The following is a 12,251-nucleotide window of genomic DNA, read 5'->3' as shown; positions in this document are numbered from 1 at the left end:
CCCAGGTCTTTCTTGACTCCAGGTCAGTACTCTTCCTCATATCAAGACAGAGGATTCATCTAAGTCAATTCAACAAGCATTTATTTATTTATTTATTCATTTACTAATTAATTAATTAATTTTGGTGAGGCAATTGGGGTTAAGTGACTTGCCTAGGGTCACACAACTAGTAAGTGTTAAATGTTTAAGGCCAGATTTGAACTCAGGTCCTCCTGAAACCAGGATTGGTGCTCTATCCACTGTGCCACCTAGCTGCCCCAGCATTTATTTTTTAAGCAGTGCATTGATGCTCCTATCATCCTTATGACCTGGAATCTAGGCATATGAAAGGAAGGCTATGGCATGGGCATCAGAGCTCAGACATGAGCCTACTCTGTTTCCTTCCCTCATTCTGATTATATGGTGAGTCATCTTAAATTGCTGCAGGAGGAAATGAGCTTTCACCAAGTGGTTCCCTGAGCATACTCCAGGTCTGGGAATGAGCACCATACCTCCGGTCATTTCTGACTGTGGCTAAAGCCTCTGGAGAAAAAGCTTTCCCCAGCACTAGCTTATACGAGAAGGAAATCCAAGGACCCCAATGTGCTTTTTGCTGCCTCGATAATGGAGGGAATTCCCAGTGGATTTCAGGCTTTTCTCCCTGCCAACTTTCACAGTAGGTAGATTATCTGCCTCCATGTACAGCATCCCTTAGGCCATTTTAAGAGGGATGTTGAGAAAGTTTGGACAAAGGCCCAAAGAAACAAAAAGGGAAATGATGAATAGTATGGGAGGCAAGATTTACCAGGGAACATTAAATAACCTATGTCCTTTTGATCCAGAGAGGATAAGACATATAAAGGGTAGATGTACAAAGCGTTACGATGAGAAGGGTGATAACTCAATTTCTCTACCTTTTGAAAGAAGGGGTTGAGTTAGATCAAGGGTGCCCAAAGTGTGTGGGGGGGTACATGTACTCCCAGAGGAATGAGATGCTTGTGAAAAGGATAGAGGACTATTTGGTTATGTTTCATAATTTGTGTATTTAGACCTGGAAGTGATTGTGGAACCCATCAGGTTCAACCCCTTCATTTTACAGATGAGGAAACTGAGGCAGATAGAGGTTAGGTGACTTGCTCAGAGTCACACAGCAAGTAAGTGTCTGAGAGGATTTGATTTTAAGTCTCCTGATTCCAAGTCTAGTGTTCTATTTTTAAGAAAAGTAAATGAATATATTATCCTTTGAAATTAATCTCCTTATTTTATTTTTATGGCCATATGCATGGTAAATGCTATCATTTATTTCCTTTCATACTGAAGAGGGAGTATGGGAAGGTTTGCTGAAAGTCAGGGGATACAGGGACCAAAAATGGTTGGGAACTCTGGTGTTAGAGACCTGATTTTCTATGATTCTAGGCATCTTCCCAGGGGAATGAAAAAGACTGACCTACTCTCCCCATGTATCCACCTTCTGATTCTTTCTTCTTCAAAGTCTACCTCAAAGCTCACCCTTACCAGGAAGACTTCCATGATCAGTCTAGCTCACAGAGCTTTTTCTTCTTCTTTTTATCCTATTGAATACTTATGGAATGAAGAATTGGATGTGCTACAAAATAAAGGATTGAAGTTAGATTCTCAGAAGAACTTCTAGTTCCTAGTTGTAAAGATAATCTCACATGGGGACAGGGTGCTAAGGGAAGACTGAAAACAGATCCAACGACTATCTAGCGCACATGATTTATGGAGGCCCAGTGTTTCTCGAGTGGCAAGACTCTTTTATTTTGATGTTGCTTAGTAATTTTCATTCATGACCCCATTTAGGGTTTTCTTGGCAGAGATACTAGAGTGGTTTGCCATTTTCCTCTCTAAGTCATTTTACAGAGGAAGAAATTGAGGCAAACAGGGTTAAGTGACTTGCCCAGAGTCACACAGTTAGTAAGTGTCTGAGGCTGGATTTGAACTCAAGAAGATGAGTCTTCTTGACTCCAGGCCCAGCACTCTGTGCACTATGGTGCCGCCTCGCTGCTCTACCCTCTTGTTAGTTTGATTTCATAACACCCATACATCCCCCTAAAGCGCCATATGGTGGTGGTGTTTTTGTCAGATTAAAGCAAATTAAAAATAATTTTTTTGGTGTGTTGTATGACACACCACAAGGAAACACAAAATCCTGAGAGCAGATAAGGGCTGAATCAATAGCTGCTATCCCATCCAACTCTTGGATTCAACAGTTACAAAGAATGTAGAAAGAACAGGAAGCTACCTTCCAAAAGCGGCCATCTATCTCTCTTCCTTGAGAGATAAGAACAATGTTCTCTCTGATGGGCAGCAAAGGGCATGAGGCTCTGGCAAATGTTCTTTGGGGTTCGGAGGGGATGGTAGCTGAATGAAGAGGGTGGCCACTGATTATCACAACATAATAGCTACAGGAAATCTTGTGGAAAACACTTGAAATAATTCTCACTTGCAGGGCAGTGAAAAGAAATGTAGATGTAATGGGAAGAACAATAATTTGGGAGTTAGGAGTACTGACTGTCACTAACTTGCTGCATGACTTTGGCCAAGCCATTTAATCCCTCAGACCTCAGTTTCCTCATCTCTAAAGTGGGGATGATAATGACAATTTACATATCTATAATACTTAAAGGCTCACAACAAACCTGAGGGAGGAACTACAGATATTATTCCCATTTTAATGATAAAATTGAGTCCCAGGTAAAGGAACTTACTTGTTCATGATCAAAGAGTTAGTTAAAGGCACAGACAGCATTCAAACTCGGGTCTCCTTACTCCAAATTCCAGGCTCTTTCCACTGTATCAGACCACTTGCCCTGCTTTTCTCCCAGGGTTGTTTTAAAGGTCAAATGGGAAATGTGTGCATTGCACTGAGGCAGATGGTAGTCGAGGAGAAGCCTGGTAAGGCCCTCCTGAATCTCCCTCATATCTGTTAAATTCCCTTTCTCATTCATAAGGCATGACCTGTCCTGGGCCAGGAGGCTCCCTTTGCCCTTTTAACAACATATTGGGACTGGCCAATTCATGAACATCTTGGCTATTCCCTAGTGGTTTGCATCTTAAAAGGAGAATAGAGAGACACAGAGAACAGGGGCAATAGAGAGAGATACAAAGAGTGAAGGGTGGCACTGAGACTTGGATTCAGTTCTCTAGAGAGGATGCCCACTCACATGCACGGCTCCAGATATGGGAGTCAAAGCAAAGGAACGGTTGTGGGCGGAACCACATCATGGAGAAATAAGTCTTCATTAGTACTGTGAGTTATGGCGACTATGAAGGTCCAAGGAAGGAGGTAGATTCTTTTTTTTTTTTTTTTTTGGCGGGGCAATGAGGGTTAAGTGACTTGCCCAGGGTCACACAGCTAGTGTCAAGTGTCTGAGGTCACATTTGAACTCAGGCCCTCCTGAATCCAGGGCTGGTGCTTTATCCACTATGCCACCTAGCTGCCGCTTTTTTCTATTTGTTTGGTTTTGGGGGGGGGAGGGGTTAGGAGGTAGATTCTTTAGCAACTTCATATTCTTTGCTCTTGAAGGGGAGGGTGGAGTGGGAAGGAGGAGGGAAGGTGTAGCAATTGCATAAGGTTCCTTAGGGAAATGGGGCTTAACAGAAGAAAGGGAGTTGATTGTTTATAGGATTGGGCTCAAGTCCTTTGTGGTTTGTTTTTTCTTTTTTTTGACAGGCTAAATAAAACCTATCCTAAATTCAATCTTTTCTTTTTTTCTTTTTGCAAGGCAATGAGGGTTAAGTGACTTGCCCAGGATCACACAGCTAGTAAGTGTCAAGTGTCTGAGACTGGATTTGAACTCAGGTCCTCCTGAATCCAGTGCTTTATCCACTGCGCCACCTAGCTGCCCTCAATTCAATCTTTTCTTAACTCTAGTACTTGTATGCAACTGAAGACCTTTTTCTCTTTACTTATTGATTGGTAGATTGATTATGGAGGCCTGGACATGAGGTAAATTCTGATGATCCTTGGGGAAACCCAGAATGTGAGCAATGATTACTTAAAAGCTCCCCAAAGTGTTAACTGGTTCCCATAAACTCAAAGTTTCCATTTCAGGCCAAGAGTTATATGGGTACTTAACTCTACAATCTGACTGCAATTTACATCCCCAGTCTTAATTCAAATTACTCTCCATCACACACACTATGTTCTAGCCAAACTGGACTGCCAGTTCTCCCTTGAACTTGCTCCACTGTCTTACCTTTAAACACTGACAAGCTTAATCCCCTATGCCTGCAATGTACTTCCTCTTCAGCTCTACTTCCCAATCTTTCTCTGACTTCAGGGCTCAGTGCCATCTCCTTCCCACATCTCCCCCACTGAAAGAGTTCTCTCTCATCTCCAATTTCCCTAAAGTACCTTGTCTGCCTCTCTCCTTTATGCCTTTCACACTATGCCTTGTACCATACTTATTTGAGTTTACAACACACCCTACCAATAGAAAGCAAGCTTTTTAAACAATAAGTTTTTATTGATATCTGATGTGGTTTTAATCATCATAGTTTTCTCTTGTATCCCTTCCTCTCCCCAAGAGTAACCCTTATATTAAAAATAGTATCTTTTTAAGAGGGGCAGCTAGGTGGAACATTGGATGGAGGGGATAGAGTCAGCAGGAGCCAAGTTCAAAGTCAACCTCAGATACTTCTTAGCTGTGTGACCCTGGACAAGTCACTTTACCCCGTTTGCTCATCTGTAAAATGAGACAGAAAAGGAAAGGGCAAGTTAAGCTGGCAGCTAGGTGATGCAATGGACAGAGCACTGAAACTGAAGTGAGGAAGACTCATCTTCCTGAGCTCAAATCCAGCCTCAGGTGCTTACTAGCTGTGTGTGACCCTGGGCAAGTCACTTAACCCTGTATGCCCCAGTTTCTTCTTCTGTCAAAAGAGCTAGAGAAGAAAATGGCAAACCATTCCAGTAACTCTGCCAAGAAAAACCTAAATGGGGTCATGAAGAGTCAGAGATGACTGAAAACAACCAAACAACATCTTTTTTCTTTCTTTCTTTTTTTTTTTGACAGGGCAATGAGGGTTAAGTGACTTGCCCAGGGTCACACAACTAGTAAGTGTCAAGTGTCTGAGGCCAGATTTGAACTCAGGCCCTCCTGAAGCCAGGGCCAGTGCTTTATCCACTGCGCCACCTAGCTGCCCCCACAACATCTTTTTAAGAAGAAAGAAGGAAAAAAGAGGAAATATTGGCACAACCTACCAACACATCAAAAAAGGCCTAAAACCTGTATAATGTACAATACTGTGGTTGTCTCACCTCCATGAAGAGGGACAGGAGGGTTGGGAGAGTCCTCTCAAATATTAGCTTCTTAAGGGAAGGGACCACGTAATTTTTATCTTTATATCTTCAGTACAAGGTGCCCTTGCACATAGTAGGTGCTTTAAAATATTTACTCAATTGGATTATATGTATGAGAGTGCTTTTGAGGGAGAAAAATTATGGAAGCAACCCTCATACAGCACCCACAATAATGATGGTATGATGCAGAATTCCCCAGCAAATAATCTGTGTTTAAATCCCCAGCCACCACTTCTGAGCACAGATCTATCTACCTTCTCTGACAGCCACGTGATACAAAAGCTCACAAATATTCGCACAAGGGCAAGACACGCCTGGGCTATTATTTAGGTTCAGGGAAGATGGAGTTGAAAACTACCTATAAATATTCATTAGTAACAGACTCTGATGCTCCAATTAGCATTTTCCATGGGGAGGTCAGCTGCCCAGGCTGCTCTATAAAACCTGAGTTGGCAGGATGAGAGACCTTGGAATACGATGAATTGTGATGGGGGTTCTTACATCAGTCAGCCCTGTTTTGCTTTAGTTTGGACACAAATGCTTCCCCACTACTCCCTGCAGCAGGACCCATAATGGGATCAGGCAAACCTGAGAGGTCCCCAAGAGGTCATCTGGTGCAGCCCCCTGCCTTCAGGCCTAAACCACTCAGGGTCAACAGTTTGAGTATTCTCTTCTTCAAAGTTTCTGGGGAAAGGGACTCACTTATTTAGTCCTGGTTACCTATCCTATAATTTTAAGATTATTGGTTGTAGAACAAGAAAGGATCTTTGGTGCTCTAGTAGGTTCACAGATTTCAAGCCAGAAAGAACTTTTAACAGTCTTTTAGTCCAAATCCTTCATTCTGCAGATGAAAAAACTGAGGTCCATTGAGGGGTAGTGACTTTATTCAGGCAGCAACATTCAAACCCTGTTCCTCTTCAAATCCAGTGCTCTTTATTCCATGTGAACTTTCAACTTCTTATTCCTACAAGAACCCCTACTATATTTTTTGTATTGTTAATATTCAGGTTACTTTTTAAATCATAAAACTATTTTATTATTTTCTAGTTACATGTCAACATTTGTTTTCATAAGATTTTTAGTTCCAAATTTTTCTCCCTCCCTTCCTTCCCCCCTTCCCAAGACAGAACGCAATCTGATATAGGTTATATATGCACAATCAAATTAAACATATTTCTGCATTAGTCATATTGTGAAAGAAGCAGAATACAAGGGAAAAACCTCAAAAAAGAAAAAAAAAAGCCAAAAGTAGAAACAGTATGGTTCAATCTGCATTCAGAATCCACAGTTCTTTTTTCTGGTTGTGGAGAACATTTTCTATCATGAGTTCTTTGGAATTGTCTTGGATCATTTCACTGAGGAGAAGAGTCAAGTCTATCACAGTTGACTGTCACACAAGGTTGCTGTTACTGTGTAGAATGTTCTCCTGGTTCTGCTCACTTCACTCAGCATTAGTTCACTTAAGTCTTTCCAGGTTTTTCTGAAATCTGCCTGCTCATCATTTCTTACAACACAATAGTATTCCATTACATTCATATAGCACAACATGTTCAGCCATTCTCCAATTGATGGGCTTTCCCTTGATAAGAACCCCTACTATCTTTTTGGAGGGGGGCAGGGCAGTGAGGGTTAAGTGACTTGCCCAGGGTCACACAGCTAGTGTCAAGTGTCTGAGGCCGAATTTGAATTCAGGTCCTCCTGAATCCAGGGCCAGTGCTTTATCCACTGCACTGCCTAGTTGCCCCAAACCCCTACTATCTTTTTTTTTTTTTTTTTGGTGAGGCAATTGGGGTTAAGTGATTTGCCCAGGGTCACACAGCTAGTAAGTGTCAAGCGTCTGAGGCTGGATTTGAACTTAGGTCCTCCTGATTCCAGGGCCGGTGCTCTATCCACTGCACCACCTAACTGCCCCAAACCCCTACTATCTTAACCCTTTTTTGAGTCATGTACCCCTTAAGCAATGTGCTGAAACCTAAATTTCATCAAGGGGCTAATGAAAGTAAAGGTGTCATTTTTTCCCCCATATAAATTCATAAAAAACTATCCACAGATCCATTTCTCAGGTGAAGAACTCCTGCACTATGCTACAGACTTTGCAATTCTTCCTTGAATCTGATGCAAACCTCTCCTGATTTCGTGTGATCTTATTAGCAAAGGTCCATGCAAATTACCTAGCCTAGCTCTGGGCAGGTAGCAAGAGGTCAGTGTTGGGGGAATTGGAGGACCAGGTGCATCCTTGTTGTTGATATAACTGGATTCCCATGGCCAATTAATCCTTCCCCTCTCCGAAAATCTGAACCCAGTGGAGACTGAAGCTAGAGATGGAAGGCAGCTGTTCCTGCCCGACTATACTCACAAGCAAGCAGCTTTGTTTTACTCCTGGATAAACTCAGGTTTACTTTCCTATCTCCCCAAGAGTACTTCACATATGGCTCCCCCTGAACTCTTTTCTATGACAGGTACACATATCATCTCTACCACTTGTTCCAGTATTTCTCTGCCACCTTATATTGTGACTTATTATTCTATGTGTGTGAATCCTGTCTCCCCAGAGAGACAGCACCTTCCTTGAAAGCAGGGAATAGTTTTCCTCCTCTCACACCTTTCTTAATGCCAATAATGGGGCTGAAAATTATTGAGTCAATGCTTGCTAAATTAAGTTAAGGCTCCTTCATTTTATCCAAGTGACCCTGTAAACATTACTTCCCTTTCAGAATCAGTTTCTCCATCTGCACAATTTGTATAATAACACTCACACTATTTAGGTAGCTCAGTATATAGAGTGCTGAGCCTGGAGTCAGGAAGACCTGAGTTCAAACCTAGCCCCACAACATTTATTAGCTTTGTGACTCTGGGTAAGGCACTTCACTCTGTGCCTCAGTTTCCTCTTTTGTGAAATGAACTGGAGAAGGAAATGGCAAACCAGTCTCTTTGCCAAGAAAACCCCAAGTGGAGTCACAAAGAGTCGGACAGACTAAAACAACTGAACAAAAACAAAAACAATATCTGCCTCACAGGATTGTTGTAAGAATCAAATGGGAGGCAACTTAATGTAGTGGACAGGTCAATGGACTTGAAGCCAAGATGATCTGGGTTCAAATTCCACTTTGGCACTTATTAGCTGTGTGATGTTGGACAAATCACTTAACCTCTCTGTCTCAGTTTCGTCATCTGTAAAATAAAGGGGTTGGACTCAATGACCTCTAAATCTGTGCTATTATGAAATACATATAAAACTCTGAAACAAACTCATAGAGCTTGAGGAGACTTTAAAAGATAATGATGGGGGGTGGCTAGGTGGCGCAGTGGATAAAGTACTGACCCTGGATTTAGGAGTACCTGAGTTCAAATCCGGCCTCAGACACTTGACATTTACTAGCTGTGTGACCCTGGGCAAGTCACTTAACCCTCACTGTCCTGCAAAAAAAAAAAAAAAGAGAGAGATAATAAAATCTAATTTTACAGAGGAGGAAACGGAATCTCAGAGCCAGTGAATTACCTGACCAGCGGAGAGATGGGACATGAACTCAAGATCAACACTTTTTTCTTATTATATCACATAAACCCCAGAATTCTAAATCTGAACTATGAAGTGGAGTTGGAGGACCTGAGTTCCAATTCCAACTCTTGTGACTGTAGACCTGGGGTCTTTGGGCCTCCATTTCTTTATCTATAAAGTGACCAAGGCTGATACCCAGGAGATCTCTCCAAGGTCCCCAACTGTTCTAAATTTTCTGCTTGTTACAATGAATAACTTCACAGCAGACAGGCCACAGCCCAATTGCAAGGCACTTAGAACTAAGGCCAAGGAAAGCCATAGAGAAATTTCGGTAGCGTTGTGCCAAAGAGAGGCTGCCAAAGCTTCATTTGGGGAGGCCAGTGCTCTGGCTTGGAGAAAAACTACTCATTTATAGCTGTAAAAACGGAGTCTACTCTCATCAGCTCTTGGGAAACGACTTCAAAATGTATTACCCTCGCCCCTACATCTCACAGGAAGCTATGAACAAAGATGTTGGTTTCCATCCAATAATAAAAGTGAGAAAAAGCAGTCACCAACTATTTCCTTTCCCAGATGTGAAGCTCAAAATACAAATGAATTTTAAAAAATGACACGTGGAGAAAAACCTGCAACCCACACATTCCCTGCCCGGGAGTGAAAGGGGGATGGTCCCAAGACTTGATCTGGGTCATGTAAGAATCAGGCTAGGTTCTCTTTTTTGGTTGAGTACAGACTGGGTCTACCTATATTTATTTTAAAATAAATAATACTTCTACTCTATGGATCAATTTTATTTTTTTGTTCATTTGTTCAAGAACCTCTTGAGATGATGTTCAGGTCTCAGGCTGCCCATCTACATGACTTGTCTGGTTCAGTGGTGTTGAAAATCAGGCAGGGCTTGGCCAGCGGCAGAAATTGCCAGGCAGAGGGTGGCCAGCGTCCAGGTATATGGAGACAGAACCACAGGGGTGAGGCAGGAGATCAAGGAAGGCCTCAATAGTAGGCAATGAGGGCATAGATTGGGGTTCAGCTCATTCTATTCAACATTTTAATCAATGACTTGAATGGAAGCATGGATAAAAGGGAACAAGCATTTATTGTATGCCAGGTACTGTACTAAGCATTTTACAAATATTATCTCATTTGATGCTCACAACAACCCTGAAAGGTAGGTACTATTATTATCCTCCTTTTACAATCAAGGAAACAGAGGCAGAGAAAGGTTAAGTGACTTACTTGACTTGCTTACTACTAGTTTTGGGGGCTGCATTTGAACTCAGGTCTTCCCGACTTCAGACCCAGAGCTCTATCTACTGCTCCACCTAGCTCCCATAGATGACACATTTATCTAATTTGCTGATGACAAAAAGTTGGGAAGGATAGTTAACCTCCTGGAGAATTTATCAAAAAGCTAGAACAAATGACATGAATCTAGTAAGATAAAACTGAAGAGGAATAAATGGAAAACCCTGTCCTTGGGCTCAAAAAGTTAACTGTGGGGGCAGCTAGGTGATGCAGTGGATAAAGTACTGGCCCTGGATTCAGGAGGACCTGAGTTCAAATCCAACCTCAGACACTTGACATATTCTAGCTGTGTGACCCTAGGCAAGTCACTTAACCCTCATTGCCCTGCAGAAGAAGAAGAAGAAGAAGAAGAAGAAGAAGAAGAAGAAGAAGAAGAAGAAGAAAGATAAGCATTTGTTATAATAAATACTTAAAAAAAGTTAACTGTGCAAAGACAGGATGGGGAGAAGTGTGGCTAGATGAGAATGTGTATGGAAAATAGTAAACCAAAGAAACAAACAGAGAGTTTTAATGAGATGCAAGGTCCATGAGTCAGCAACATGACAAATAAGTTAATGAATTCCCAGGCTTCATTCCCATTCCTTCATTCATCCATTCCATACCAGGCCCTGGCATTTAGAACAAGGAAGGAAGGGGTGAGTTTTGCTATATCTTGACTCGGTTAGAACTCATCTCCCCATCATAGGAAGGACATTATCAGATAGAAGTGTATCCAAAGGAGAATACACAGTATGGCAAAAACTTCAACTACATTATAGGATAATTTTTTTAAACATCCATTTAAATTTTTTTTCAGTTCTAGATGGTCTCCCTCCCCTGTCCATTGAGAAGGCAAGCAATATAATCCCTATTATACATGTGAAGTCATGCAAAACATATTTCTATGTTAGCTATGTTGCAAAAAAAGCAAGAAAAATAAAGTGAAAAAATATGCTTCAACTTGCACTCAGAGTTCATCATTTCTCTTTGGAAAGATGGATAGCACTTTTTATCATGAGTCCTTCTGAATTATCTTGGATCACTGTATTGATCAGAGTAGTTACATCTTTCACAATTGATTACTTTTTTCCTTTTTTTTTTTTTTTTTGCAGGGCAATGAGGGTTAAGTGACTTGTCCAGAGTCACACAGCTAGTAAGTGTCAAGTGTCTGAGACCAGATTTGAACTTATGTCCTCCTGAATTCAGGGCTGGTTCTTTTATCCATTCACAATTGATTATTGTTACAATAATGCTATTACTGTGTACAGTGTTCTGGTTCACTTTGCATCACTTTATCACTTCACTTTGCATCAGTTTATATAAATATTCCCAGGTTTTTCTGAGTCCAGCCCATGCCCCATTATTTCTTATAGAACATTAGTATTCTATCACAATCATATGCCACAACTTGTCCAGCCATTCCCGAACTGATGGCCTGGTCCTCAATTTCCAATAAGAGGAAACATTTAACTTGGAAAAGAAAAGATTTAAAGGGACAGTGATCATGGTCTTCAAATATTTAAAGGTCTGTCACACAGAAGTGGAATTAGACTTATTTTACTTGGGGCTGAAAGCCAAACCTTAGAAGTAGTATGTAGAAGCTATAGGGTGACAGATTTCAGCTGGCTGTACAGAGAAACTTCGTAATAATTCAAGCTGCCCAGAAATGGAATAGACTTGTGTATAAAAACAAGGTCTCCATCAGTGGTGGTCTTCAATCAGAGGATGGATGATACCACTTTGGAGGTGTATTAGAGGAGATACTAATTGAGATATGGGTTGGTATCTTGGGTATCTAAGGTTTCATCCATCTCTGAGATCCTGGGATTCTAGGAGGTCCAAGTACAGAGTAAACTGAGGAGGTCTGGGAGCACTGAGTTCAAATCCAGTCTCTTATACTTACTAGCTTTTAGACACAGTGCAAATCACTTAACTTATGTTTGCCTCAGTTTCCTCAACTATAAAATGGGGATAATAGTAGCCCCTGCCTCCTAGGGTTGTTTAGGAGTATAAAATGAGATAATATTTGTAAAGTGCTTAGCACAGTGCCTGGCACATAAGTGCTATATAAATGTTAGCTATCATTGTCATTACTGTTTTTTTATTGTAGAGCTGTCCTAGAGCCAAGAGGTTAAATGACTTGCCCAGGGTCATTCAGCAGCTATA

The 12,251-nt window shown here is 41.4% G+C and overlaps 1 protein-coding gene across 1 annotated transcript in view; it reads right to left on the bottom strand.

Annotated features, from left to right (window-relative positions):
• The window catches only part of ADAP1 (ArfGAP with dual PH domains 1), a 173,471-nt gene that overhangs the window by 106,293 nt on the left and 54,927 nt on the right, over window positions 1-12,251 (bottom strand). The window lies entirely within an intron of this gene.

The sequence above is a fragment of the Dromiciops gliroides genome, chromosome 1 (assembly GCF_019393635.1).
Source record: "Dromiciops gliroides isolate mDroGli1 chromosome 1, mDroGli1.pri, whole genome shotgun sequence".
In the NCBI taxonomy this organism is placed as follows: domain Eukaryota; kingdom Metazoa; phylum Chordata; class Mammalia; order Microbiotheria; family Microbiotheriidae; genus Dromiciops; species Dromiciops gliroides.
The sequence above is the reverse complement of the archived record's forward strand: the minus strand, read 5'-3'. Positions and strand labels throughout refer to the sequence as shown.